Source organism: Mobula hypostoma, chromosome 26, assembly GCF_963921235.1.
Source record: "Mobula hypostoma chromosome 26, sMobHyp1.1, whole genome shotgun sequence".
NCBI classification, from domain to species: domain Eukaryota; kingdom Metazoa; phylum Chordata; class Chondrichthyes; order Myliobatiformes; family Myliobatidae; genus Mobula; species Mobula hypostoma.
In genome coordinates this window covers 36,420,419-36,448,371 of record NC_086122.1, presented here as the reverse complement: position 1 = coordinate 36,448,371, position 27,953 = coordinate 36,420,419, and the positions used below count along the sequence as shown (strand labels likewise).

The following is a 27,953-nucleotide window of genomic DNA, read 5'->3' as shown; positions in this document are numbered from 1 at the left end:
CAAGCAGTCTCATATGAATGAGCAATTTGATCCCAACAGTGAATATTAACAATAACATTTAAAAAGTGGCAGCATTAATCTCCCTTTAATGTAGTCACTTTGACATGAAGAGTAATGCACAAAACATACTGTATATCCATGTGGTGTAGCTTAACTCCATTTCCCCAAAGGACATGGGCATATTTTTAGGTTTATCCCTTCTTGTACCATCTCACCAAATATTGATGTTTATATTCAAATTATTTCACATTTTTGTTTATAGCTGCCTTTTGTTTACAAGAGCCTAACCCTTGAACTTCCAAGGTGCAAACATGGTATTTAGGTCATGTGTATGGTGAAAACCTTTCACATCCTCTTGCTCCCATACAACTTTTCCACCTGTGACTATCTGTGGTCAGAGAAGACAACTCTATCAGACATACTAGTGGAATTCCAAGCACCGGTCAGCTAGTCTCTTGGCTCTTGGCATTCCCTGCAGTTGATCATATCGTCAGAGTAGCTCTCTATTTGAATAGTGATAGAGTGGAAATCAAACTTGCTCTGGAGCACTTGGTTAGCTTCAGCCAAAATAACCTGTGCATTCGCCCCTTCATCTGCAAGAAAGACAACCAACCGTTAGATCACATGAATTATTTAACAAATGGTGAACAGGTTTTTACAAAACAAAGGGTCAAAGAAATGAGGAGCTTGATCTCAAGTGAGGTTCTTTTCTTTTTAAAAGAATGGAGTGAATGTAATAATAAATAAATTAGATTATGAGGACACTCAGTCCTCGTTTATTGTCATTTAGAAATGCATGCATTAACAAATGATACAATGTTCCTCCAGTATGATATCACAGAAACACAAGACAGACCAAGACTAAAACTGACAAAAACCACATAATTATAACATATAGTTACAACAGTGCAAAGCAATACCGTAATTTGATAAGAGTGGGCACGGTTAAAAAAGTCTCAAAGTCCCAATAGCCCCAACATCTCATGCAGACAGTAGAAGGGAGAAACTCTCCCTGCCATGAGCTTCCAGCACCGCAAACTTGCCGATGCAGCACCCTGGAAGCACCCGACCACAGTCCAACTCTGAGTCCATCCGAAAACTTCGAGCCTCCGACCAGCCCTCCGACACTGAGCACCAAGCACCATCTCTGCCAAGCACTTTGACCCCGGCCCCGGCCACCAAGCAACAGGCAAAGCCAAGGATTCAGGGCCTTCCCCTCCGGAGATTTCGGAGCACACAGTAGCAGCGGCAGCAAAACAGGCATTTTAGAAGTTCCACCAGATGTTCCTCCGTGCTCTCACATCTGCCTCCATCAAATCAGAATTGTGCACGGCATCTTACTTGACAGTTAAGAGATATTCATCACCGGAGAGGCCGCACGCGCTGCGTCACACCACCATCTTCTCCTCCTGCCTTATATCAAGAAAATGAGTTGTAGAGTCCTTGAAAGTGAGTCTACAGGTCATGGGAACAATTCACTGATGGGGCAAGTGAAGTTGAGTGAAGTTATCCCCTCTGGTTCCAGAGCTTGTGCCAGCCTTCTCACTGACTCCAAAATCAATCTAACCCTTCCCTCCTACATCGCCCTCAATCCTTCGCTCATCCATAAAGGCTTTCCTTTCCTACAAAGGCAGCTTAATAACACTGTCTTCCTCCCAGAAAGGCCAAGATTACAGTTGGTGCCTTCCAATTCTCCTCCGGCCAAGGTTCAATGTCACTTTAACTTGAATGCTGGAAATGTGAGGTTGAAGACTTAAGTAATTAATTATCTGTAATTGTTGAATTCAACACAAGGTTGAGTCTTATTTCCCAATGACACATATATAGGAACAGGGTGGGAAATGAGCTGCTCTTATTCTTAGCCCATTACCCCTAACTGGGAGCATAGTCCTTACTCCCGGGTCAGACTTTCAATTTGACACCCAGATGTAGCCCATCTTCAAAGATCCTTTCTCCCCCAGGGGTGAGATCTTCAGAGCCTCTGTTGGCATTTCTAAGCACTGGGTTTTTAAATGGAAGAGGGATGCTCACTTCATGCCCAAACCGACTCCTTTCACAGCCAGCTTGGGACCGTCCATGGCAGAGTTAAATGAACTGACTCTGGAGATAAATGATCAGCTATAAACTTGTTCCCTGAGGGGCACAACAGGCTTAACGAATTGCTCCTACATTTTCCTTACAGGAATATAATCTCACATGCTATTTCTGATTTCATTTACCCCCTAATTGCACCTCTTCCTTTTCATCTGTTTCAGATTGCTTCAATCCTATTTCTGCCATTCAATCTCATCTGCCTCCACCTATCACAGACCTTCAACTGCCTATACACCTCCTCCCTCACCTCCATTCAGGGCCCAAACAGACATCGATTGTGTCTGGTGCTCCCGATGCGGCCTCCTCTACATTGGTGAGATCCATCGTAAATTGGGGGACTGCTTTGTCGAGCACCTCCGCTCCATCCACCAGAAGCAGAACTTCTGAGGGAACAAAACATTTTAATTCCCATTCCCATATGTCGGACCATGCCCTCCTCTTGTGCCAAGATGAGACCACCCTTAAGATGGAGGAGCAACATCTTATATTCCACGTGGGCAGCCTCCAACCTGATGGCATGAATATTAATTTCTCCTTCTAATAAAAAAAAAGGTTTCCTCCTCCTCCCCTCTTCTTCTATTCCACTCTCTGGCCTTTTACCTCTTCTCACCTGCCTATCTCATCCCATGTCCCCTCCTCCTTCCCTTTCTCCCAAGGTCTATTCTCTTCTCCAACCCTTCACCTTTCTCACCCATAAGACCATAAGATAAAGGAGCAGAATTAAGCCATTTGGCCTATCGCGTCTGCTCCACCATTTCATCATGGCTGATCCAATATTCCTCTCAGCCCAATCTGCTGCCTTCTCCCCATATCCTCGCATGCCCTGACCAATCAAGAATCTATCAACCTCTGCCTTAAATGTACATAAAGACTTGACCTCCACGGCTGCCTGTGGCAAAGAATTCCACAGATTTACCACTCTCTTGCTTAAGAAATTCTTCCTCATTTCCATTCTTAAAGGACACCCCTCTATTCTGAGACTGTGTCCTCTGGTCTTAAGACTCTCTCCCATCGTTGGAAACATCCTCTCCACATCCAATCTATCAAGGCCTTTCACCATTCGATAGGTTTCAATGAGGTCACCCCTCATTCTTCCGAATTCATAGTCATACTTCATTGGTCCCGGGGGAAATTGGTTTTCGTTACAGTTGCACAATAATAAATAGTAATAGAACCATAAATAGTTAAATAGTAATATGTAAATTATGCCAGTAAATTATGAAATAAGTCCAGGATCAGCCTATTGGCTCAGGGTGTCTGACCCTCCAAGGCAGAAGTTTTAAAGTTTGATGGCCACAGGCAGGAATGACTTCCTATGACGCTCTGTGTTGCATCTCGGTGGAATGAGTCTCTGGCTGAATGTACTCCTGTGCCCACCCAGTACATTATGTAGTGGATGGGAGACATTGTCCAAGATGGCATGCAACTTGGACAGCATCCTCTTTTCAGACACCACCGTGAGAGAGTCCAGTTCCATCCCCACAACATCACTGGCCTTACAGATGAGCTTGTTGATTCTGTTGGTGTCTGTTACCCTCAGCCTGCTGCCCCAGCACACAATAGCAAACATGATCACACTGGCCACCACAGACTCATAGAACATCCTCAGCATCGTCCGGCAGATGTTAAAGGACCTCAGTCTCCTCAGGAAATAGAGACGGCTCTGTCCCTTCTTGTAGACAGCCTCAGTGTTCTTTGACCAGTCCAGTTTATTGTCAATTCATATCCCCAGGTATTTGTAATCCTCCACCATGTCTACACTGACCCCCTGGATGGAAACAGGGGTCACCGGTACCTTAGCTCTCCTCAGGTCTACCACCAGCTTCTTAGCCTTTTTCACATTAAGCTGCAGATAATTCTGCTCACACCATGTGACAAAGTTTCCTACCATAGCCCTGTACTCAGCCTCATCTCCCTTGCTGATGCATCCAACTATGGCAGAGTCATCAGAAAACTTCTGAAGATGACAAGACTCTGTGCAGTAGTAGAAGTCCGAGGTGTAAATGGTGAAGAGAAAGGGAGACAAGACAGTCCCTTGTGGAGCCCCAGTGCTGCTGGTCACTCTGTAGGACACACAGTGTTGCAAGCTCACGTACTGTGGTCTGCCAGTCAGGTAATCAAGAATCCATGATACCAGGGAAGCATCCACCTGCATCGCTGTCAGCTTCTCCCCCAGCAGAGCAGGGCAGATGGTGTTGAATGCACTGGAGAAGTCAAAAAACATGACCCTCACTGTGCTCGCTGGCTTGTCCAGGTGGGTATAGACGTGGTTCAGCAGGTAGACGATGGCATCCTCAACTCCTAGTCGGGGCTGGTAGGCGAACTGGAGGGGATCTAAGTGTGGCCTGACCATAGGCCGGAGCAGCTCCAGAACAAGTCTCTCCAGGGTCTTCATGATGTAGGAGGTCAATGCCACCAGTCTGTAGTCATTGAGGCCGCTGGGGCGCGGCGTCTTCGGCACAGGGCCGAGGCAGGATGTCTTCCACAGTACAGGAATTCTAGTGAATACAGGCCCAGAGCCATCAAACACTCTTCATATGACAAGCCATTGAATCCTGGAATCACCCACCAGACTTCACCCATCACCTTCCAGCTAGACTCCTTCCTCTCCCCCCACCTTTTTATTCTGGCATCTTCCCATTTCCTTCTCAGCCCTGAAGAAGGGTCTCAGCCGAAAACGGTGTCTGTTTATACATTTCCAGAGATGCTGCCTGATCTGCTGAATTCCTCCAGCATTTTGTGTGTTGCATCAACTCCCATCCCTCACCTCCAATTCTCTTTAATCCACTCATTTCATTTTTAACCTTCTTCACTTTTGATGCAAGATCATTTTCTTGAAACGTTAACTCTGTCTCTCCCTAGATCAGGGGTTCCCAACCTGAGATCCACAGACCCCTCGATTAACGGTACATGTCCGTAGCATAAAGGAACCCTTTCGCTACATGCTGTCTGACCTAGTGAGTATTTCCAGCTTTTCATATTTATATTTATTGAAGAAAAACCTTGCTTTAGGTTCACAATAGCCCCATCATCTGGTACTAACTGGTATAAAAATCACTCACAACCTGAGTTGATCCAAATTTGTCATAATTCTCATAAACAAGCAAATTCCTATAAAATTGAAAGGAATTTCAAAAAGATGGAAAAAATTGTGTGATTTTTTTTCTTTCTGTCCAATATGAAGGAACAATGGTTTCAGATCTTATTAATTCATCAGTTCAGGTGCAAGGGAAGGACCTCTGACTTCCAGAAATACTGTATACTCGTATTATTATCCCAAGATTATTCCAAGATTAGTTCCAGCACACAAGTGTAAAGGAGAACAAAATATTTGTTACTCCGGATCCGATGCAGCATAAAGATAAAACTAAGTTAGATAAAGAATTGTGATACGTTCCGTTGTCAGGTGAATAATTAACTTTTTTTTGTCCTGCAGATCATGCTCTTTCTTTGGGGGAGGGTGCTAATGCTTTTAGTAAGTTGGGGAGAGGGAGGGTCAATGCTTTGCTGCTGCTTAAGGGAACGTGTCGGAGGGTCTTTGGGGTTCTAACATTACTGTCACTCATTCTTCAGGGCACTCCTCTGTTTTCGTGGATGTCCGAAGATCGAGGTTGTGTACTGTATACATTCTCTGATATTTAATGGGACTAAACAGTCCATATTTAATGAATAAACAGTCGATGTTTTGGACAGAGACGCAGACAGTGATCACGTTTGACCCCTTCTATGGGTGCACAGGTGGCAAGGTAGTGCAGTGGTTGGTGTAATGCCATCACAGTGCCAGTGACCCTGGTTCAATCTGAGACTTCTCTTAACACATTAGGAGTTTTCTTTCTTGGAGGGAGTCTGGTGGTCCTGGAATGGATGCTGCGTAGCCTCCTTGAAATCAAGGGTTCATCACAACATGGTATTTTGTAAGAAATAGAGTGTGACAATAGCTCAATCATCCTATCGTTACGGCTCGTCCTCCATTTCCGGCTACTTCTCCACTTGGTCCATAATACTCTGTGCCCAAGAATCCATCGATCACAGTTTGGGATGTAATCAATGACTGAGAATCTGTAAACACTTTTAAAGAACGATGAAGCCAAATAAAGAAACTTCTCCATATCCCAAGTTGCATATTCCTGGCCATAATAATGATTGCACGCACCAGACTTATCTTTTCAACAATACAATCTGCTGGAGGAACTCAATGGTTTGAGCAGCATCTAGCAGGATGGAAAGGAACTGTCGATGTTTCAGGCAGGAACTCTCCATCAGGACTGAGAGGGAAGATGTCTCGAATCGAACCCGGGTCACTGGCGCTCTTAATAACATCTAACGCTAACCACTACACTAACGTGCCATCCACAAACATGATCACTGTCAGGTCTCAGCCCGAGGTGTTAACTGTTCATTCACCTCCAGAGATACTGCCAGATATGCTAATGGGTCCTCCAGCGTTTTGTGTGTTAAACCCTGTTCAGTATCTAATGCCAACGAGGATGCATTTGACACTCGGCACTCGCTTGGTACTGCACTGAAGCTTTGTGATTGTGCCCCGGGATTCTTGCAGTGACAATTAAAACAACTGAAACAAGACCATCACAACTTCATACACAGCTAAACAAACACACGGTCAGCAAACAATAATCTGTACCCTGCTACTTACTGGTGGCAATATGAACAGATAGAACCAGCTGGTTCATGGTCAGCGCCCAGATACGGAGGCTGTGCACCGCTTTCACTCCATCGATTAACAGGAGAGTCTCTTTTACGTGGCTAAAGTCCATTCCTATCGGAGTACCTGCATTGAAAGAGAGAGCTCAGCGCTGGTGGAATAACTGTATCAGACTGTCCCATCACCCAGGACATAACCTTGTCTCACAGGGTGGAGGTACAGAAGCCTGAAGGAATTACTCAGCAATTCAGGAACAGCTCCGTCCCCTCGACCATCAGATTTCTGAATGGACATTGAATCCATGAACACCACCTCTCTACTTTTCCTTTTCGCACTACATATTTAACTTTTATATATTTACTATAATTCTGTAATGCTTTTATTAGGTATTGCAATGCAGTGCTGCTACATAACAACAAATTTCACAACATATGCCAGTGATATTAAACCCGATTCTGATTTATTCCCAGAGCTCCACTGATCTCAGCTCAATCCCCCCTTCTTTCTGCAGGCTCCCTTGCCTCCTTTGTCCTCAAACTCACTCACCTTGGCAAAATTTCAGCACTGTCTGAGCTTCAATAAACTTTGAGTGCTGTACAATGTGCTGTCAACCTGCTCCCATCTTACTGGTCTGGGAAAACAAAACTTCCTCTCACAAGAGGATCCTTGGATTCCAGCCTCTCCTTGTCACCTTCTAAATCGCTCCACTCAATGTGTCTTGTGATGAGAATACACATAAATTAAGATGTTTGCTGGCCTGGGCTAGCATCAGTGGCATCAGCAGTTGGTCTGCCACCTGTCCTCAGGGGAGGGAGAGATAAGGAACACAATGAAGCAGCATTTGGAGGTGTTAATGAAGGAGCCATCAGTCTGGGTATTGTCAAGATCGGCTCCCCCTTTGAACCCTGAACTGTTTGAAGTGTGATGGACAGGCGATACCCCAGCAGGGGGATAAAAAGGGACAGGTTCGCTAAGGCAACTCACACACGACACCCCGAGGTAACGAGACCCTGGAAGCGGTGCCCCCCCCCGCAAGTCGGCGGGAGTCATTTGGAAGGCTGGTTGCGGAACCAAGCCATAGACGCACAGGGTGGAAAGGTACGATCAGCGGGAACCCGGTGTGTGTCCACCCTTGCTTGGGTGCCGGGTTCACTGCAGAGGATCGACCGCATCTGGAGGAGGGGTCACCTCCAAATGACCTCAGGTGACATCACAAAGGACCCACCCAAAAGCTGCTTGTGAGCAATATCGCAGGTCTGTGAGTGGAAGCGGTTGTGAATGATCATTCGTTCTTTTTCTCTCTCTCCTTCCCCCCACATTGTCCATCGCCATGGCAACGATTACTGCGAACTGAACTAAATTGGACTGAACTTTGCATCACTTTGAAATTGGTCATTTACCCCTAGACAACGATAGAGCTTGATTGATCCTGTTATCTTAATTCTGTGCACATGTGTGTTTATCATTGCTGAACTGTTGCATTTATTATCCTTTCGATTACTGTGTTGCTTGTTTCTTTAATAAAACTTTCTTAGTTCTAGTAATCCAGACTCCAACTGAGTGATCCATTTCTGCTGGTTTGGCAACCCAGTTACGGGGTACGTAACAGTCTAAATCAATGTTACTGTGGTTCTTCAGTCTATATGTATACTGTAAATCTTGGTGTCCCAAGGGCCTGTCACCTCTCTTTTCTCACTACATCCTCTGCTAGATTAATTGACGCTCCCTCAAACCAACAGAGCTATTTGCCTTTCAAATGTAAGGGTTCATAATAAAGCACTTTCATTTCTACAGATACAATACTATGGCAAAAGTCTTAAATACTTTTTATTTATATATATTTTTTAAACTCATATATATATATATATATATATATATATATATATTAGAGCTAGGGTGCCTGACTTTTTCCACAGTACTGTACTTGTCAACGTGAAGTAGAGAACAAGTTTGTAAATCTGGCGGGAGTTTAGGATGCTGGGAATGGCAAGGGTAGAGTGTCGTGTAAGGGGTGTGGCACAGGTGGCAGAGAAGGAGTGCCAGAGTGGGGAGGTGTAGTGGTTGCAGACACACCCAGCCCTGAGACACCAGGCAAGGTCATTTGATTCCAGACAACTGGGTTATTGATCATTACAGAATGTCTCTCTGGTGTTTCCCGCTCCCTCCCCTCTCCTGTCCCTTTTTCTTAAACATGTTCCCCTCTTCCTGCCCCTTTAAGTCTCAGTCCACAATAGAGACCCATATCAGAATCAGGTTTATCATCACTCACATATGCCATGAAATTTGTTTTATTTTGTGGCAGCAGTACAGTGCAATACATAAAAGTACGACAGTACTTACAAAGATCTTAGGCTCCCTAGTTATACATTTGCCTAAGAGTTTTGCATAGTACTGTATTATTTCTAAACATACTACCAACACCTTAAAATCATGAATCTGTCAACCACTTCCATCGTTCATGCACCGCAAATCGTTGTAGCCCATTTCTCCAATTCTGTTCACCCTCTTTGGATTGTTCCTTCACTTTATTTGCAATTGAGACTTGTTTTTAAATTGTTAAAACTTCAGACTCACCTTCCATCAACACACGAAGGACATCCCTCAGGATGGAGAAGGTAGTGCCAAGAACCAATAAGGAGAAGAGGAAGGTACAGATCGGGTCGATGGCTTTGTATTCAGGCTGAACACAAATTAAAAGATTACGTAAGCGCAATGTAACCATTAGATGATTTAAATGGAAAATTACTCTCATGTTTTGTAGCTTCAAAATATTAAGCTAATTTGAAGGAAGACATGGGAGTCTGAAATCTGTTTACTTTAACTGAGGTACACACGTATCATGTGGGTGGCATGATGACATATGCAATTAACGTGTTTTACTTATAACCCATAATTAATTATTTAATTGAACAAGAATGCACACACAATTTCTCAAATATTATTGCGGTATTAAATACACAACACTCTTTGTGAGTTAAGGTAGCTTTAATCTCTTGGCTCTGATGCCAAACCAATCCTAAGCATATTGACCCTCTAAGTGGAAGGCTGGACATTGGCAAAGGAAACAAAGATCTCACTACTGAGAGATCCAGCAGATCTCTGATGAGCACAATACATTCCCAGTGTTAGGGCAGCTCAGAGCCACTGTCTCACTGCTCCCGGGACTCACAATACATTCCCAGTGTTAGGGCAGCTCAGAGCCACTGTCTCACTGCTCCTTGGACTCACATTCCACCCCGACCTCGAGAGCTGTCGGTGAGGAGTTTGGACGTTCTTCCCTCGAGCACAGGGGTTGCCTCAGTTTGTTTAGATTCTCTCCCACAATCTAAAGGAATGCAGGTTGGTTAGTTAATTGGTTAGTTAGTTAGTTAACTGGTAGACAATGGACAGAATTGCTGCTAATACAGGAAGAATACAAAATGAGGTTAACGTAGCATTAATGTAAGTGGGTGATTGGTGATCAGCAGAGACTCAATTGGGTCAAAGAACCTGTTTCTATGGTATACATCTCTACACTGGGTTACCCCTTTATTAGACTTGCATTAAAGATTAGAGGTCAACTTCATTTGTCACATGTACTGTAAAATATACAGTGAAATGTATTGCTTTGTGTCAAATCAGACAAGCAAGGATTGTGCTTAGTAGCCTGCCAGATCGCCATGCTTCTGGCACCTACGTAACAGGCCCATAACTTACTAACCTTAACCGTACATTTTTGGAATATGGGTGGAAACCGGAGACCTGGAGGAAACGTACAAACAACTTACAAACATTAGCAGGGATTGAACTGTGCTTTTACAGCTGGCATCCTAAAATGTTGCACGAACTGCTACTTTATCATGCCTTCCTGTAATGCCAACTGTGCCCACACAGGTGGCATCATTGGGTATACAGTATATAAAGCAGAGGTTGACAGGTTCTTGATTAGTCAGGGTGACGAAGGTTACAGGGAGGGAGAAGGCAGGTGAATGAGGTTGAAAGAGATAATAAGTCAGCCATGATGAAATGATTGAGCAATCTCAATGGACCAAATGGCCTAAATCTGCTCCTATGTCTCATGTAAATGGCTCTAATGGCTTTGTAATGACCTCGAATATTTCCTGCCTCTCGTTCGTTCTACCTAATGATCCTTAAAACTTACATTTGACTGAAATTTATTGATGATTCCTATCTTTTATGCCTCAATGTCAAACTGCATTTACTACGGGTTCCCAATCTTTTTCATGCCATGGACCAATTCTATTAAGCAAGGAGTCCGTGGACCCCAGGTTAGGAAAGCCTGATTTAATCAATATTCCTGAAGTGCCTTGCAACATTTTACTAGGGACACCTCCTTGACTACTGTAACCAGCCCTCAAAGGAGAGTTCTAGAGTCACTGCAATTTAACATTGACCATCTGGACACTTGCTGATAAAGATTAGCTTTATTCTTCACATGGATATTGTAACATACAGTGAAATGTGTTGTTTGTAAAAAAAAATCAAATCAGTGAGGATTGTGATGGACAGCCCACAAGTGACACCACACTTCTGGTGCCAACATACAAAACCCTTAAATCCCAACTGTTAAACAGATTTTCTTTTCTTCCAATATTTTTGAACACTCATTTATTCTTTAAAAAAAATTACACGAGGGGATAAAAGAGTGAAAAGTTTGTGTCAGAGCCATGTATTCTGTGTTACATGTTTATTATGGTAACTAGTCACATCATTGGGGGGGGGTTATGGTAGAAGGGAATCAGTTACGTATTCATGCTTACATCAATGCAATTTGTAGCTTGGAACTGCGGAGGTGATATCTTTGCTAACCACAGAGATAACGCTCAATAGTGCTTCATTGTACATTTGCTAATTGTTAACCAAGGATCAGAATAAGGAATTCGACACATTGAGTAGCTACATGCAGGTGATCATACCACAAATCCTCCAGAGATCTCATGCAAACTCTACCCAAATGCACATTCCCCTTTCCAAAACTACCAGTTATTGCGGTGTGCTAACAGAAAGATTGCCCGCATACCTCAAAATAGATGACGTAAGCAGCAATCAAAACCCCGAAACTCTGCAACAAGTCTCCCACTACATGGATGAAGGCGGCTCGTACACTGGGGTTTGCCTGGGCACTGACCTTTAACCCCTGGGGGTTGGATTCTAGGTCATGTGATCCCATACGCCCATGGCTGTGGTCGTGACCAGACTGATGAAGGACGATGGCCATTCTGTGAAAGGAGTGGAGAAGCAGGCAGAGAAAGAAATCAGAACTGAGAGAGTTGTGAACTTTTCAACACTTTATTCAAGAATTAAAAACACACTGAAATAGCTTTTAAAAGATAACACAGCTCAGTTATGGTCTGAGATTGTACCCATACCTGGATACGTCATCCTTGTGACAGTAACAAGAAAAAGTAGGAGCCATGCATTTGTTCTCTATCTGAATTGTATCCTGTATTGCATGTTTACCATGGTAACTAGTCACATGAGGGGGGCGTGGTAAAAGTGAAGGGAATAAGTTATGTCTTTGTGCTTTGCCCATGACAGTTTGGGGCTGGGGACCGACAGATGTCCTATCTTTTGCTAACTGCTCAATTTTGCTTAGCTTGCACTTGGGTACCCTTAAGTTTCATCGCTTCAAGATTTGTATGTTTGCTAATTGCTAATAAAGGATTGAATACATATCTTTGCCTTTTGAAACAATCATTACTGGGGAGAGAGAGGGTGTATCATACAAGTATGACTAATGCGTGGGGGTCACCAGCAGCAGCAATTGGTTTGGTTAGAATTTGGCAGCTACAAAGAAGAAAAACGATCACAAGTCTATTTCTAGAGGATACTCACACAATGTTGATACCAACAGCACATCCTGAGGTGATCAGCATCACCGCCCCATCAACTTCATACTCCTTGGAAATGAGTCGCTCTGTTGCCAGGTACACCAGCACTCCAGTTACCAACCAGATGGATAGCACAGAGAACAGGGCCCCTAGAATCTCTGTGGGGCACCGGGCAAAGAATGAAGTTATTTTTCAACAAGGAAGGAAGGATTTTTTTAAAAAATGCAAGGAATACCTTGATTAATAATACAAATAATATTTATTCTCTTTTCCACTTTGTTTTATTAATATAATACAATAAAGAACTGGCCAGAAAGAAAGTTATAAAGCAGCACACACAAAATGCCGGAGCAACTCAGCAGGTCAGACAGAATCTTCAGAGGGAAATGAACAAATTACGTTTCAGGCCGAGAACCTTCATCAGAAAATTATAGTTTAAAAATAAGTAGTTTTGATAAGATGGTCACTGCTAAATCCAGGAGGAAATTCTGGAAAAACTCTCACCTGGACAGTGGTTAGACTGTGCCTGAATGGAGGGGCGGAGACCTATACTATGGATACATCCAAGTAAATAACTGGAGATGAAGGCAAGAGCAGATTTGTGGGCAGCATACAGCATCACAGGTAAATTAGGCCAAACGGTCAGATACAGGCTGTGTATCCATTCCTCTGATGTCAACCTAGACAAGCGGATTTTAAAGAGGAACACAAGGGGCAGGAGGAGAGCAGGCAGTTACTTGACGGCACGGCGCTGTTCAATCAGCTCCAGGTTGGTCTGCACCTCCAACTTCTATTGACACCACATCCCCTGACAGTCTCACCCATCTACACAATACTCCAGGTCCAGTCCAGCAGGAGTTGAGAGTGATAATAAATCTGCCTCGATCAAGTGGCAGAGCAAACTCGATGGGGTGAATTCGGCACCTACGTCTTATGGCTTCACCATACAACAAGCAGATAAAAATCAAAATCAGTGACGTGAAATTTGTTAACTTAGCAGCAGCAGTTCAATGAAATACATAATCTAGCAGAGAAAAGAAATAATTAAAATAAAAACATAATAATAAACAAGTAAATCAATTATGTATATTGAATAGATTATTTAAAATGTGCAAAAACAAAAATACTGTATATTAAAAAAAAAGTGAAGTAGCGTCCAAAGCTTCAAAGTCCATTTAGGAATCCATTCAGGTCTCCTTTCCCCACTCTCAGACATTACTAACCCAATCACACTCCAACCACTGATGAGAGAAGGAACACTGCGCTCTCTGGCTTGAACAGATATGCGTATGAAAGTGCATATTCATGGCTCTACAGTGAAGCACCCAAAAAAGTCAACAAATTAAGACATCCTTTCAAAGTCAGTTTAAGAAAACACACAACTTAGCTGTAATACCCAGTAATATCGGCAAATACAAATAAATTCTCAAAATAGCGTTCAGGCACCATGGCAGCTCGGCAGTTAGTGCGACACTACTACAGCTCGGAGCACTGGAGTTCAGAGTTCAGAGTTCAATTCTGCTGTCCTCTATAAGGAGCTTGTGAGTTGTGCCTGTGACCGCACGAGTTTCCTCCAGGTGTTCCAGTTTCCTTCCACAGTCCAAAGACCAGTCAGTAGATTAATTGGTCATTGTAAATTGTCCTGTGATTAGGCTAGAGTTAAATCAGTGGGTTGCTGGGCAGTGTGGCTCGTTGGGCCGGAAGGACCTGCTCCACACTGTCTCTCTATATGAAAATAAAATAAAAAGATGTCAAATCACACGGGAGTGAAGTGGGATGAGTGCAGCAGGAGACCACCGTGAGATATAATGAAAATGGGACAAATGGAATCCGTGGCACTCTCCTGGAAAAAGATAATTTCTGTTCACTACATCTATGCCTTTCAATCTTATAAACTTCTATCAGATCGCCCCTCAATGGGGAGGACATACGGACTCATTACACGTGATGTTAGCTCTGACTCCCTGATTTCACTGATTTCACTGATTTATTGGTGGACAGCAGGGGAGCTGTGGCCTCGGTTGTAGGCCTCAAGCCATGATGTCGCCTTTTTACAACCACGCAAGAGTGAGGCTTCAGAGTTAGTGATCTCCACAGAGGTGGTGAGGCACGACATCTAAACTGGAGTTGGTGCTGCCCCCAGTGTTCACTTGGCAGAAGACGGGCTGTTGTGTGTTATTTTGACTATTTTACTGATATTGTAGACCCAGCTGGTGGTGTACTGACATTAGTGCCAGATTTCGGGATGAAAGGTCCCGAGTTCGAATCCAGCCAGCTCCCCTGCACGCTTTCCATCCGTACTGGGTTACGAGCTGGTGATATCTTTGAAACTCACCTGGCAGAAGGCAATGGAAAACCACTGCTGTAACTTGCCTTGTACGCGGTTCCCCACTACGCCAGAGAGGCGTGGAGGGAAATCATCCAATGCGATGTACCTTTCCTTTCTACTGATATCATATATGTGCTATATGTGCGTTCGTTGTGCTGTGTATGACTGTTGGTACTATGATCTGTACCTTGGCCCCAGAGGAATGCTGTGTTGTTTGGCTGTATTTGTAGATATTTGTGTATGGTTGAATGATAATTAAACTTGAGCTTGAGCAGAGCAATAGTAGTGTCACACTAACCTCTACATTGCTATTTCTGATTTCCAGCATTTGGATGCAATTTAATGACGATTTCTATCTGGTTCAAATGCAGATTCGAAGGCATTAAGTGCACTCAGTTGAATTTCTAGATTAGATCATTGGTCAGCGATGATAACATTCTCTCTACACAAGCAGATGTAAATGGAAGATTCAATCTCACCTGAACGGTACCAACCAAAGTTCATGGTTTTTGTTGCAGGTCGTGAAGAAAGCCACAGGGAAAACAGGCTAAGGAGCATAGAGGCTAAATCCGTCAAGAGGTGAGCAGCATCGGTCATGACAGCCAGGCTGTGAGCCATGTATCCACCTGAATGAGGGAAAGCAAAGCTTCAGACATCTGAATACCACGTCCTCCCAACATTTATTTCAACCATCCTGCTAGGAGAGAAACACCAGACTACAGATGCTGGAGATCTGAAGTCAGAAATCAGACTCAGATTTAATATCATGAAGTTTGTTGTCTTTGCAGCAGTATAATGTATAATGCAGCAGTATACATGGTAATAGAGGAAAAACTGAATTACAGAAAGTATGGTATATGTATCAAATAGTTATATTAAATAAGTGGTGCAAAAATAGGAATACAAAAAGTAGTGAGGTGGTGTTCACGAGTTCAATGTCTATTCAGAAATCTGATGGCAGAGGGGAAGAAGCTGTTCCTGAATCACTGAGTCAGTGCCTTCAGGCTCCTGTACCTCCTTCCTGATGGTAGCAATGAGAACAAGACATGAAAAGGCAGTGACAAACAGCTGAAAGAACTCTGTAGTCAGATAGGATCTGTGGAGGTAGAAGAGGTGGTCGACATTTCAGGTCGAGGCCCTGCATTATGGTGGGGGTGGGGGGTTGGGGGAGAGGATTGGGCACAGAAGGAAGTTGGGCAGTGTGTACAGTGGAGAGGTGGGACAGGTGTTATTCATTTCCGGCAGAATAAAATATAAAAGCAATATAAAATATAAAGGTTTTATAAGGCATTGGTCAGACCACACTAGGAGTATTGACAGCAGATTTGGATCCTTATCTAAGGAAGTACATGCTGGCATTGGAGAAGGACCAGAGGATCAGAAGAACCATCCTGGGAATGGACGATGAGCATTTGATGGCTCTGGCTCTGTACTCATAGGAGTTCAGAAGAATGTGAGGGATCTCATTAAAACCTACTGAACATTGAAAGGCCTAGAAAGAGTGGACGGGGAGAGGATGTTTCCTGTGGCGGTTAAGTCCAGGACCAGTGGGTACAGCCTCAGAATACAAGGAGGATCCTTTAAAACAGAGACAAAGAGGAATTTCTTTAGCCAGAAGGCGATGAATCTGTGGAATTCATTGCCACAAATGACTATGGAGGCCAAGTCATTGGGTATATATAAAGGAGAAATTGATGGGTTCCTGATTAGTACAACATCAAAGGTCACAGGGAGAAGGCAGGAGGATGGGGTTGAGAAGGACAATAAAACAGCCATGATGGAATGGCAGAGCAGACTCGAAGGGCTGAATGGCCTAATTCTGCTCCATGTCTTATAAGTGGAATTGGATCAATGGAGAGGTGGGAAATCAAAGGGAAAAGCTGAATGAAGATGAGACAACTTGGGAGAACTGGTAGGGGTGGGAAAAGAGCACAAGGGGTGCAGGTAACCTGATAAGGGAAATTCAATGTTCATACCATTTGATTGTTGGCTCTGCAAGCAAATTGTGACAGTGGCGATGGCGAAGGCCAGATGGGTCCGTGTTAGGATGGGAAGCTCAAGATGGCTATTGCAGACAGAACACAAATGCTCTCTGGGAGTCATCTCATACACATTTGGTCTTGCCAAGATAGAGGAGAGCATATCTGACCACTGAATACCTTAGGCCAGGTTGGAGGAGGTGCATGTGAAATATTGCCTCACCTGGAAGAGTTGTTTAGGTTCATGGATGGTGTTGAGGAGGTGAAGGGACAGTGTAACACCTCAGAAGATTTCAGGAGAAAGTGTCAGGGCACCCAGAGTGGTGAATGAGAAAGGATCAGCCCACCAGGAATGAGGGAGCGAGTGGTCCCTGCCAAAGACTGAGAGGTCAAGGGAAGGTGTGACTTGTGGTGGGATCTCATGGGAGCTGGGGAAATTGGTGAAAGATGATGCACTGGATGAGGAGGTTGGTGGGGTGAGTGTTCACAGCAGATCTCAGTAACTAGTTTGCCTCCTGAGATGGAGACAGGGATATCCAGTAAAGGAAGCACAGGAGATGAAACAGGTACAATTGAGGGAAGAGTAGTATTTGATGGCCAGCCAGTCCCGAGCATCTGGAGGGGGCAAGGGTGGCTTGAGTGATGGGAGTGGAAGGTCATGGCCGTCAATGTCACATTGGCAATGCAAATGGAAAGGTTAACTGAGAGGGGAAAAGCCAGCAATGGGTGTCCATGAGGTGGGAGGAGTGGTGGGCGGAGGATTCTTTGCTGAAGAAATCGGCTCAGGGGCAGAGGTGACTGAAAAATAACTCACCATCAGATCTGAACAGAGGTACAATGGGGGAACCTCTGCTGAGGACTGTGAGGACAGATCGCTCAGTGTTAACAATGTGGGGGGGGGTAGAAATTAGGGAGGATAGTTGGAAGACTGCAGGTTATCTTCTCACTGCAGAGAACAGGGCACACAATCTGTAGCAATTTCCCAACACCGCACTGATGGAGTGCCACACTCCAGGCTCAAGGTGTGGTTTCCTGAAAAAGCCATGAAATGGAAGCCTCGTCCACCCTCTCAGAGGTACGAGAAAGGGCACACAGCTTGATTTAATGAAGAGCAATGTGACTTCTGCTGCTGTTCATGTTAATGCTCATCTCTCAACTATTTCATCATTACCATTATCCAATAGTCATAGTATACTCGAATTCTTCTCTATCCACAATGGCTACACTTCAAAGAGCCAACTCTACCTCTAAACTTTTACAGCAGGGGTTCTTAACCTGTTGTCTGGGGTTAGATTCCAGGGGGGCCGTGAACTTGGATGGGATACAAAATTCTCTATAATTTCTTTGAAGTGAGACATCTGCAAACACTTCAGAACTTTTTGAAAAGTCATGTCATCAAGATGGAAATAAAAACTGAACCATGGATCAGCAATCATTTTCTTTCTGATATAAACTATATCAAAGATGTTGATCTAGCCAAAGATGAACTCATTGATCTTAGGACAAAAAAAAATTACTACAATTGGAGCTTAACTCAAAAATCCTTGGAGAATGCTGGTGTTCCTTCAGAGAAGCCTATCCTTGCCTTGTAAATTGAGCTATGGAAGCTTTAATTCCATTTTCAACAACACTTCTTTGCGAATCAGGGTTTTCAACATGTAACTATTAAAGCAAAAAATCAAAATCGATCAGATAGCCAACATGACGTCTGTTGCTTTGTCAAAGACCAGCCCACAGTTTATTTTTCTTATTCAAGTGATGAAACAACAGCTTCACACTCGTGTCTATAAAAAATAAAATTTAATTTGCCTATAATGTTAAATGTAGTCTTGTTATGTAATGTGTTAATAAAGCTGCTCATACATTACTATATTGTAAAATCATTTAGACATTTTGATAACTATATTTCAATATAATTGGTTTCTTTTGTAATCCTAAAAGTCTCTAGCTGGTTGCTACACGAATGTTCCGGATGGCTCTTGATGTGAGTTGGCAACAGCACATGACGTATGTTGAGCTCTATAACAACCTACCGATGCTCATCACTAAAATCAAGGTGGAAAGACTGCAACTAGCGGGGCACTGTCTACGCCACCCCGAGCTACCTGCCAGCCTAGTCATCATATGGGAGCCCAAGCACAGGAGGATGAACCCTGGGCGCCCTCCCAAGACTATGGTCAACACGCTCCAAGAAGACAGCGGCGTGGCTGATGTAGATGAACTGAACACACTGATGAGGGAGAGGGAGAAGTGGAGAGTCCGTCATCGTGCCCAACACCGGCCCCCTAGGCCTGAGTCAACGTAGTAGTGGTAGTAGTTTGTAATCCTATTATATATTTACATACATTACTCTGATAGGCCTCATCGCACTGCCAAAGGGGTCCATGGCATAAAAAGGTTAAGAACCCCTGCATTACAAACCTCATGGATATATACATGGTGCTAAAATGGTTCAAGTCATTTCCTTGTTTACCTATCACTTCAGCAATTATAAACATGAAGCAGACAGCAGAGGCCACATACAGCCTCCGACGGGCTATCTGTTGATCCACAACCCTGTGTTTTCCGGACAGCTGATGAGGGTGACAGTGCCAAAGTTCCAGCTTGCTCGTTGTAACGTCTGCGCATGGCAGGCTACCGTACAGCACGTAGGACGAAGTCCTAGAAGCCAAAAGAGAAAAAGTTACTATCACACACAAACAGTTGCAAGCTTTCAACATGCAGAAGCCATGACAGTTCTAACTTCTTAAACACAGGAGATTCTGCAGATGCGGAAAAACAGAACAACACACAAAATGCCGGAAGCATTCAGCAGATCAGGCAGCACCTGTGGAGAGGAATAAACAGTTAACCATCAGCTCTATTCTTCTCTATAGATGCGGCCTGACTTGCTGAGTTCCTCCAGTTTTTTTTTTGAATGTGTTACTATTACTTTTTCAATGTTAATTTCTTGCATTTCACAGTATGTATCCTTTTGCCCAAAATATTTCTAGAGAGTTTATTTTATTGTGCTGTGGGAAAATATGTTCCACTTTTCCTGAACTCATTATTCACAGGCCTTTAACCAAGTGTTTAAAATTAGCTACCTCCTTCAAGAATATACTGCCTGTTCTCCATACTAAACGGGAGCAGTGACGTTGCAGCTCGGACTGAATAGACAGCTTTGTCTTGTGAGAAAATAGTGGGCTGGCTACACTTGTAGCACAGGATGTAGTCTGAATGAAATGTAAAACTCCGAGTTGTCTTAAAAGGGCAGTTATAGTGAGGATGTTTCTTGTGGAAGGTCTGGAGCTAGAGGGTCATTGGTTGAAAATAAGATGTTGCCTATTTAAGATACTTAGAAATTAATTAACAGTAAGAGACGAGGTGAAATGTTTTCTCTCAAACTTGTGTAAATTAATTACTTCTTTAATGACCTATCGCTTCCTTACTGCCAGACCTTTAGGTGTTGTTTCCAGTCTGTCACAGCCAATATGGGCCTCAAAACTTTGTTTTTCTTTTGGGTCAAACTTAATTTGAGTACTGATGAAGGGTATCGGAGCAAACACTAACTGTTTATTCCTCTCCATGTATGCTGCCTGACCTGCTGAGTTCCTCCGGCATTTCATTTATTTAGTGATAGAGTGTGGAATAGGCCCTTCCAGTCCTTCGAGCCACACTGCCTAGCAATCCCCTGATTAATCCTAAACTAATCATGGGACAATTTACAATGACCAATTAACATGCTAACCAGTATGGCTTTGGGCTGCGGGAGGAAACTAGAGGACCCGAGAAAACCTACTTATTCCACGTGAAAGATATACAGAGACTCCTTAGAAACTGGGCCGGAATTGAACTCTGCACTCTGGAACAGCCCGAGCTACTGTGGCAGTTAGCATTTGAGAGCGTTACTTCAAATTTAAAGCCCTAATTTTGGACTGAACGATCTTTCTTCCAACCTTCACATAAAATTCCATGAATGATATCTTTCCCTAAATATTCCCTAATTATCAGATCACTAAACTCTTTCTCATAGCAATACATCATTACGTGCCATGTCATATGACATTGGCAGTCATGGTATTCCATCTGTCTGAAGCCTGTGGGGAAGACCCACTTCATGTTGTTGTTCTTATTTTTTTCTCTATCCATGACCATGTTTGTTCTTGGCAAATTTTTTGACAAAGGTGGTTTGCCATTGCCTTCTTCTGGGCAGTGTCTTTACAAGACGGGTGACCCCAGCCATAATCAATACTCTTCAGAGATTGTCTGTCTGGTGTCAGTGGTCGCATAACCAGGACTTGTGACATGCATCAGCTGCTCCCATGGCTTCACGTGGCCCTGATCGGGGTGGGGGGGGGTGATGAAGATGCTACACCTCACCCAAAGGCGAGCTGCAGGGTAGCAGAGGTTTACACCTCCTTTGGTAGAGACACATCTCCACCCCACCACCCTCATAGCAATACATCAGATTTAAAACAGACTGACCCAGGCTGGTTCCTCGGTTTTCTAGAAAACCCTTTTTTTGTGTATTTGATGGTTTGACCTGCACAAGTGAAATTGGCTTGACCATTCTACATGCAAGTTCTCCCATGATTACACGTCTGACAATTTGTTCCACAGACAGTAGGGTGGGTGTGTGGAGCCTACATCCAGAGGTAGAGATAGAGGTGGGAAAAATTACACTGTTTAAAAGACATTTGGACAGGTACATGAATAGGAAAAGTTTGGAGAATATGGATCAAATATAGGTAAATGGGAGTTGTTCAGGTAGTGTTGGCCAGCATAGGTGAGTTAAACAGAAGGCCCTGTTTCCATGCTGTATACGACTCCTAGTGCCTCTAATATGATACATTCAATGCTGTGTATCACTGTTACTGGTTGGGGACACACCTGTCTAATTGTCACTCCCCACTGATCTCCCTCTTGGCACTTATCCCTGCAAGTGTGACAAGTGCTGCACCTCCTCCCTCAATCAGAGAGAAGCAATGGAGTTGATCATTAACCAGTAAACTTATCAGCGTGGCATGGCGTGGCTTGGCTTTCTGATGTGGGAGGAAATCACATGGAAATCCTGTGTGGTTTTCCACAAGGAAAATCTGCAAACTCCACACAAATAGTACCCGAGGCTGGCTTTGAACCGGTGTCACTGTAGCTATGTGGCTGTAATATTGGCTGCTGCAATATTAAATTCTGAACCTCAGTAACTTTGCACCCATGTTCCTGTAATGTCTGTGGAATTGTCCATTTAATTCTATTTCCACCCCTTGATCATCCCATCTTGTCACAACTGCAGAATCCGTTTAGATACAAGGAGTCTGTACATCCGCCCCAGAACGTGTGGCTCTTCTCCGGGTGCTCTGGTTTCCACCCACTGCTAAACACAAACCGGGTAATCGATTATTGTAAATTGTCCAGTGATTAGGTTAGGGTTCATTGGATTTGTCGGTGTGGCGTGGCTCGAAAGACTGGAAGCGCCTACTCCACGCAGTATCGCTAAAATAATAAACAACCTTCAATTTTTACCATTTCCTCCACTGATTCTAATTGGATGCATTTTTGTAGTTTCAGCCCCGACACCAGATGGCGCTGCGGCGCGGCCAGTCACTGCAGCTGCTCTGAACATCTCCTCACTTCATCTTTCCTTACAGAGTTCTTCTAGGTATCATCACCGCGTTCATTATTCAACTCCATTCTCTTCTCTTTAAATATTGCCTCACTAGAACTCCCCACTAACTTTAACTACAGATCTCTCTAACTCCTAATGTAGTTATTCTATTTGATAGGGAACTCATCCCAGTCAGATTCAAAGCAACGCACACTAAATGCTGAAGGAACTCAGCAGGTCGGGCAGAAACTATAAGCAGTCGACGTTTCGGGCTGAGATCCTTCAATTTGTCCCTGCCGCAATATCCTTCTTTTCTCAGCATTGCTATGAGGTGTTGAAACCCATTCCTCCAATCGAGTAACATTACTTTGTGCCTTATGAATCTGGACTCCTACAGCCCACATGATCCTCCATTTGCTGCGGTGTCGGCTTCATTGGTTACCACGTGGATCAAATTAACCGTGACTGTCCTATCCGTAAACCCAGCACTGGACAGCAATGCAGCCTTTGTGATTGGTGCTTCCAAGCAGTGTGACCCTACTTTATAAAACCATAAGATGCAGGAGTAGAATGAGGCCGCTCGACCCATCGAGTTTACTCCGCTATTCCATCATGGCTGATTGAATATCCGTTTCAACCCCATTCTCCTGCCTTTTCCCCGCAATTCGGAGTTGCGTGTTCGATGGTAATTAGTCTCCCCGCCGCAGCTCTGTGTCACAATCCCTGCATGTCCTGCTGTGAACAAGCTTTGATTCTCTTGGGTATGAAGACTAACCCAATCCAATGCCACCTTTTGGATCTTCCTGTGCCTCAGTCATTCGCCATTTTGTCTTTCTTAAATGGTCAGTCTTGCATTACTTAGTCCAGAAGTGAGGTGGGCTAATTGCCTCTGCGTAATTAGTATCGATCCCCCACTCTAGCCTCTTACCTCTTTTCACCTGCCCATCCCTCCCCCGGGGCCCCCCTCCTTCCCTTTCTCCTGTGGTCCACTCCCTTCTCCTGTCAGATTCCTTCCTCACCAGCACTTTACCTTTCCTGGAAAAGAGTAAACAGTCGGCGTTTCGGGCCGAGACCCTTCGACTATACTCTTTCCCATGGGTACTGCCTGGCCTGCTGAGTTCCTCCAATGTTTTGCATGTTACTTTAGTATCCAGGTAACTTTGCCCATCCTGATTCGATAATCGTCCACAACCCTTTCAATTATCAATTGGTGATAGAAAGTTCCTTCCGAGAGACAGGAAGGCGCTATGCTGTTGAACGAAGACAGGAAGGGGAGAGGAAAGGAGTAAAGGGAAGGGGTGAACCGATTGACGCCCTCTGCATATTGCCACTCACCCGCCGGATGCACAGGGTCGCTGGGGAGATAATTCCTTCAGAAGCGGCAGGGTCTCGTTCATGTCCTCCCTCAATTTAAGCTCCATTGGAAGGAGGATACGAGTAAAATGGTGAAATAATCCCGAATCCCACTTTCAGAATTGGGAATGTCGAATCTCCTCCGGACCTAAGAATGACCGGGAGGGGGATGAGCACCTTAACAAGTTTTGCACCGCGTGGACGAACTTCGCCCTGCTCTCCGGAGCGCCCATTGCACCCGGGCGCAAATCTGCTTAGAAACTTTGCCATCATTTTTTACTGGTTGTTTTTGGAGGAAAAGGGGCGGTGTATACAGGGAAAAAACCCGCAATTCTGCTGAACATTCGGTCCGTGCGGAGAAGGTTCTAAACTAACACTGCTCCCGGCTCGCTGGCACCGAGCTTCCGTGGGACAAGGGCGAATCCTTAAAGTTAAAAAAAATCCCAAATGCTTTCACAAGAATTATTATCAAAAAGCATTTCAATTTAATCACAGGATTAGATTAGCTATAGATTGAACCTCAAAATAACCCGCTTTTAGAGAACATGTGCGTGTGCGTATCTTTAACGTACACGTTGGGTGTGGTGGGCATTTCCCTCGCCCCTACTTGATATCGGAGGTTTGGGTTTTGAGACGCTTCTTAAAGGGGTAAGGGGCAGTAGAGCTTTATGCGTTGAATCCCCGCTGGCTGAAGGATCTGCTGACAGTTGTGAAACAGTGAAAGGTAAGGTAAGGTGAGGTGAGAAGGAGGCTGAGGTTGGAGAAGTTCTGAGATAGAGTGGTAGGTCAGTAGAGCACAGAAACAGGCCCTTTGGCCCATCTAGTCCTTGCCAAACCACTTAAGCTGTCTCCTCCCAGTGACCTGCATGGGGACCATACCCCTACCATCCAAACTCCTCGTAAACGTTGTAATAGAAATCGCGTGCTGGCAGTTCGTTCCACGCTCTCTCCGCTCTCTGGGTGAAGAAGCTTCCCCTTTCAAGAAGGTACTTTTCTCCAAAATTCCACGCTTGAAATCATTGAAAGAAAGACAAACACAACAATTGTGTTGAGAGCTGTTCAGATATGCAGTTTGACTGGTAAAGTGAAATAATTAGTGTTATCATTTAAATGGCACTGAACATCAACAGGAGATGTTTGAACAGTAAATTATGTAATTAGTGTAATAATTCAGGGGCCTAGGCTAATAATCAGGATTGAAGCTGATTAAATATATCTGGTCTAAAAAGATGATAGTAAGTCACATGAGACCATTACGTTGATGTAACAGATTACTAATGAACCTTCAGGATGGGCAAGTTGATACCTTTGCCCTGTATGGCCTTTATATGACTGCAGGCCCATAGCAACATGGTCAGCTCTTAACTCCGCTCTGCAATGGCCCAGCAATCTATTCTGTACAAAGGCATTTAAACTGGCATTCCCAAGGTAAGTCTACATCCTAGAGTCATAGAAAAGTACAGCACAGAAACAGGCCCTTCAGCCCATCTAGTCCATGCGAACCATTTAAACAGTCCCATCGATCTGCACCAAGCCCTCCGTATCCCTCCCATTACGTACCTTCCCAAACTTCTCTTGAACGTTGAAATCAAAATCATATCCACCAGTTGCGCTGGCTGCTCGTTCCACACTCTCACCACTCTCTGAGTGAAGAAGTTTCCCATCATGTTTCCCTTAAACTTTTCACCTTTCACCCTTAACCCAAGACATCTAGATGTAGGCCAAGCCAACCTCAGTGGAAAAAGCCTGCTTGCATTTACCCAATCTATACCCCTCATAATTTTGTACACCTCCATCAAATCTCCTCTCAATCTTCTACATTCTAGGGAATAAAGTTTTAACCTATTCAATCTTCCCTTCTAACCCAGGTCCTCCAGACCTGGCAACATCCTTCTAAATTTTCTCTGTACTTTTTCAATCTTATTTACATCTTCTCTGTAAAACAATAAATGAGAGAAACCTCTTTTGGCTGTAAGGAGTGGAGTTATCTCTCTAAACATTTCCATTTCTCTTCACAAACACAAGAGATTCTGCAGATGCTGGAAATCCAGAGCAACACGCCCAACATGCTGGAGGAACTGGGCAGGTCGAGCAGCATCTGTGGAAAGCAGCAAACCGTCGATGGTTCGAGCTGAGACCCTTCATCGGGACTGGAGAGAAAGAGGAGAGGTCTGAGTAGGAAGGTGGTGGGAGGGGTGGCAGACGTACAAGGTGGGAGGTGATAGGTGAAGATATGTTCCCGGGTAGGATACGTGGCTGTGATAACAGGTCCCGGTGAGCTGATCAGTCCCAAAACGGTGGACTGATGTCAAATTTTCTCTGAGCATTGTCCTTGTGAACCTCAGAAGGTGCTTTTATTCTGTTAAAGTAGTTTTACAGATGCGAGCAGTGGTTAAGAGATGAAAGTAAAAACAAAGTCCCTTTCAACTGATCAAACAAAAGCTACCCGATGAAGCTAACTGTGTCTAATATTACTGAATACCCTCCTTTTATTTGAAGTGACCTCCATCCGGTATAGAATGAAACTGTGCTCGCTAATGATAGAAAGTCATGGATCGCTGCAGAGGCTGGTACATTGGCCATGGCTCTGTATTTTGTCTCGATAGACTAAGGAGATTTTTAATGATGCACTACACATGGACCAGAAATTATGCAGATCTAAGAAATGTTATAGCTGCTGCTTGGTCGGTAATATTTTTATTTTTAATTTTATTTAGAGATACAGGGCAGAAGAAACCCTTCTGGTCCAATGAGCCGTGCTGCCCAACTTAACCCTCATCTAATTACAGGACTGTTACAATACTAATTAACCTACTAATCGGTACGTCTTTGGACTGTGGGAGGAAACCAGAGCACCCGGAGGAGAACATAGAACTCCTTACAGACAACGCGGGAATTGAATTCCAAACTCTGATGCCCTGGGCTGTAATAGTGTTGCGCTAACTGCTACACAGCCGTGGTGACCTGGTTTGCTGTTCGATAAAACTAAAGTCCCGATCTTGCTGGGCCAAACCATATCACCAAATCGACTTCTGATCAAATAAAAAACACAAGAAAGTCTGCAGATGCTGGAAATCCCAAAGCAACACACACACAATGCTGGAGGAACTCAGTAGGTCCGCCGTCGACGTTTCAGGCTGAGCCCCTTCTTCAGGAAGGAGAAAGATGCCAGAATAAAAAGGGGAGGGGAAAAGGGAAGGCAGCTAGCTGGAAATTGATAGGTAAAGCCAGGAGGACAGGGAAAGGTCAAGGGCTGGAGAAGAAGGAATCTGATAGGAGAGGAGAGTGGATAATAGGAGAAATGAAGGAGGAGGTAACCCAGGGGGCAGGTAAAAGATCAGGGTGGGGGATAGAGGAAGAGAGAGGTGGGGTGAATTGGTTCACAGAAGGCTACCCAGATGGAATGTAAGGTGTTGCTCCTACACCCTGAGAGTCGACCAACACATCGGAATGGGAATGGGAATCAGAATATTCTCCTTCATCATTCAGCTTAAAAATTGCTCCATCATTTAATAGCAGTTTGAGCTCAGGAATGGCAATGAGGTAACAGGGACATCGGCAAAATTTGGAACTATGGAATGGGTGGAAAAGTATCAAGTGAAATAATTCAAGTACAGAAAGAGAAAAAGAGAGGGGAGAGAGCTTGGGTTAAGACAAAATTTAAAAGGCAGAGAGTAAAAGTAAGAAAAAGCATGAAACCTGATGTTTTACAAACAATTTGATGCATTAATAAATAAAAACTTCTGAATTCCCGTCACTTCCATTTTAGGTTGGAGACTTTGTATGACAACGCAGGGATGTTATTTTACCATTAGATAAATGTACACTTAAAGACCAGCCAAAACTTTCACTGGTAAGTTTGTTTAGTGCCTAAATATAGCGATTGCTTCCAAGTCACAGAGAAGTTACGGATAGGAACTTTCCCACAGAGCTGTCAGTGCAGTGGTGTAGCAATGCATGTCTTGTACAGTAGTCCTTCCTAGAGAAACGTTCCTAGGTTATTTATACAACAATAGTGCCATTAATTTTGCCTGGTGTCTGACAGCAAATTCAGCCCCCTGTTTTCAGAAATGTAGGTCTAGATATATGGACTGGTCACCACAATAGTGTAATGGTT

The 27,953-nt window shown here is 44.0% G+C and overlaps 1 pseudogene; it reads right to left on the bottom strand.

Annotated features, from left to right (window-relative positions):
* Positions 1-44: 44 nt before the first annotated feature.
* LOC134338052 (proton-coupled zinc antiporter SLC30A2-like) lies at positions 45-24,109 on the bottom strand (annotated as a pseudogene).
* Positions 24,110-27,953: the final 3,844 nt, after the last annotated feature.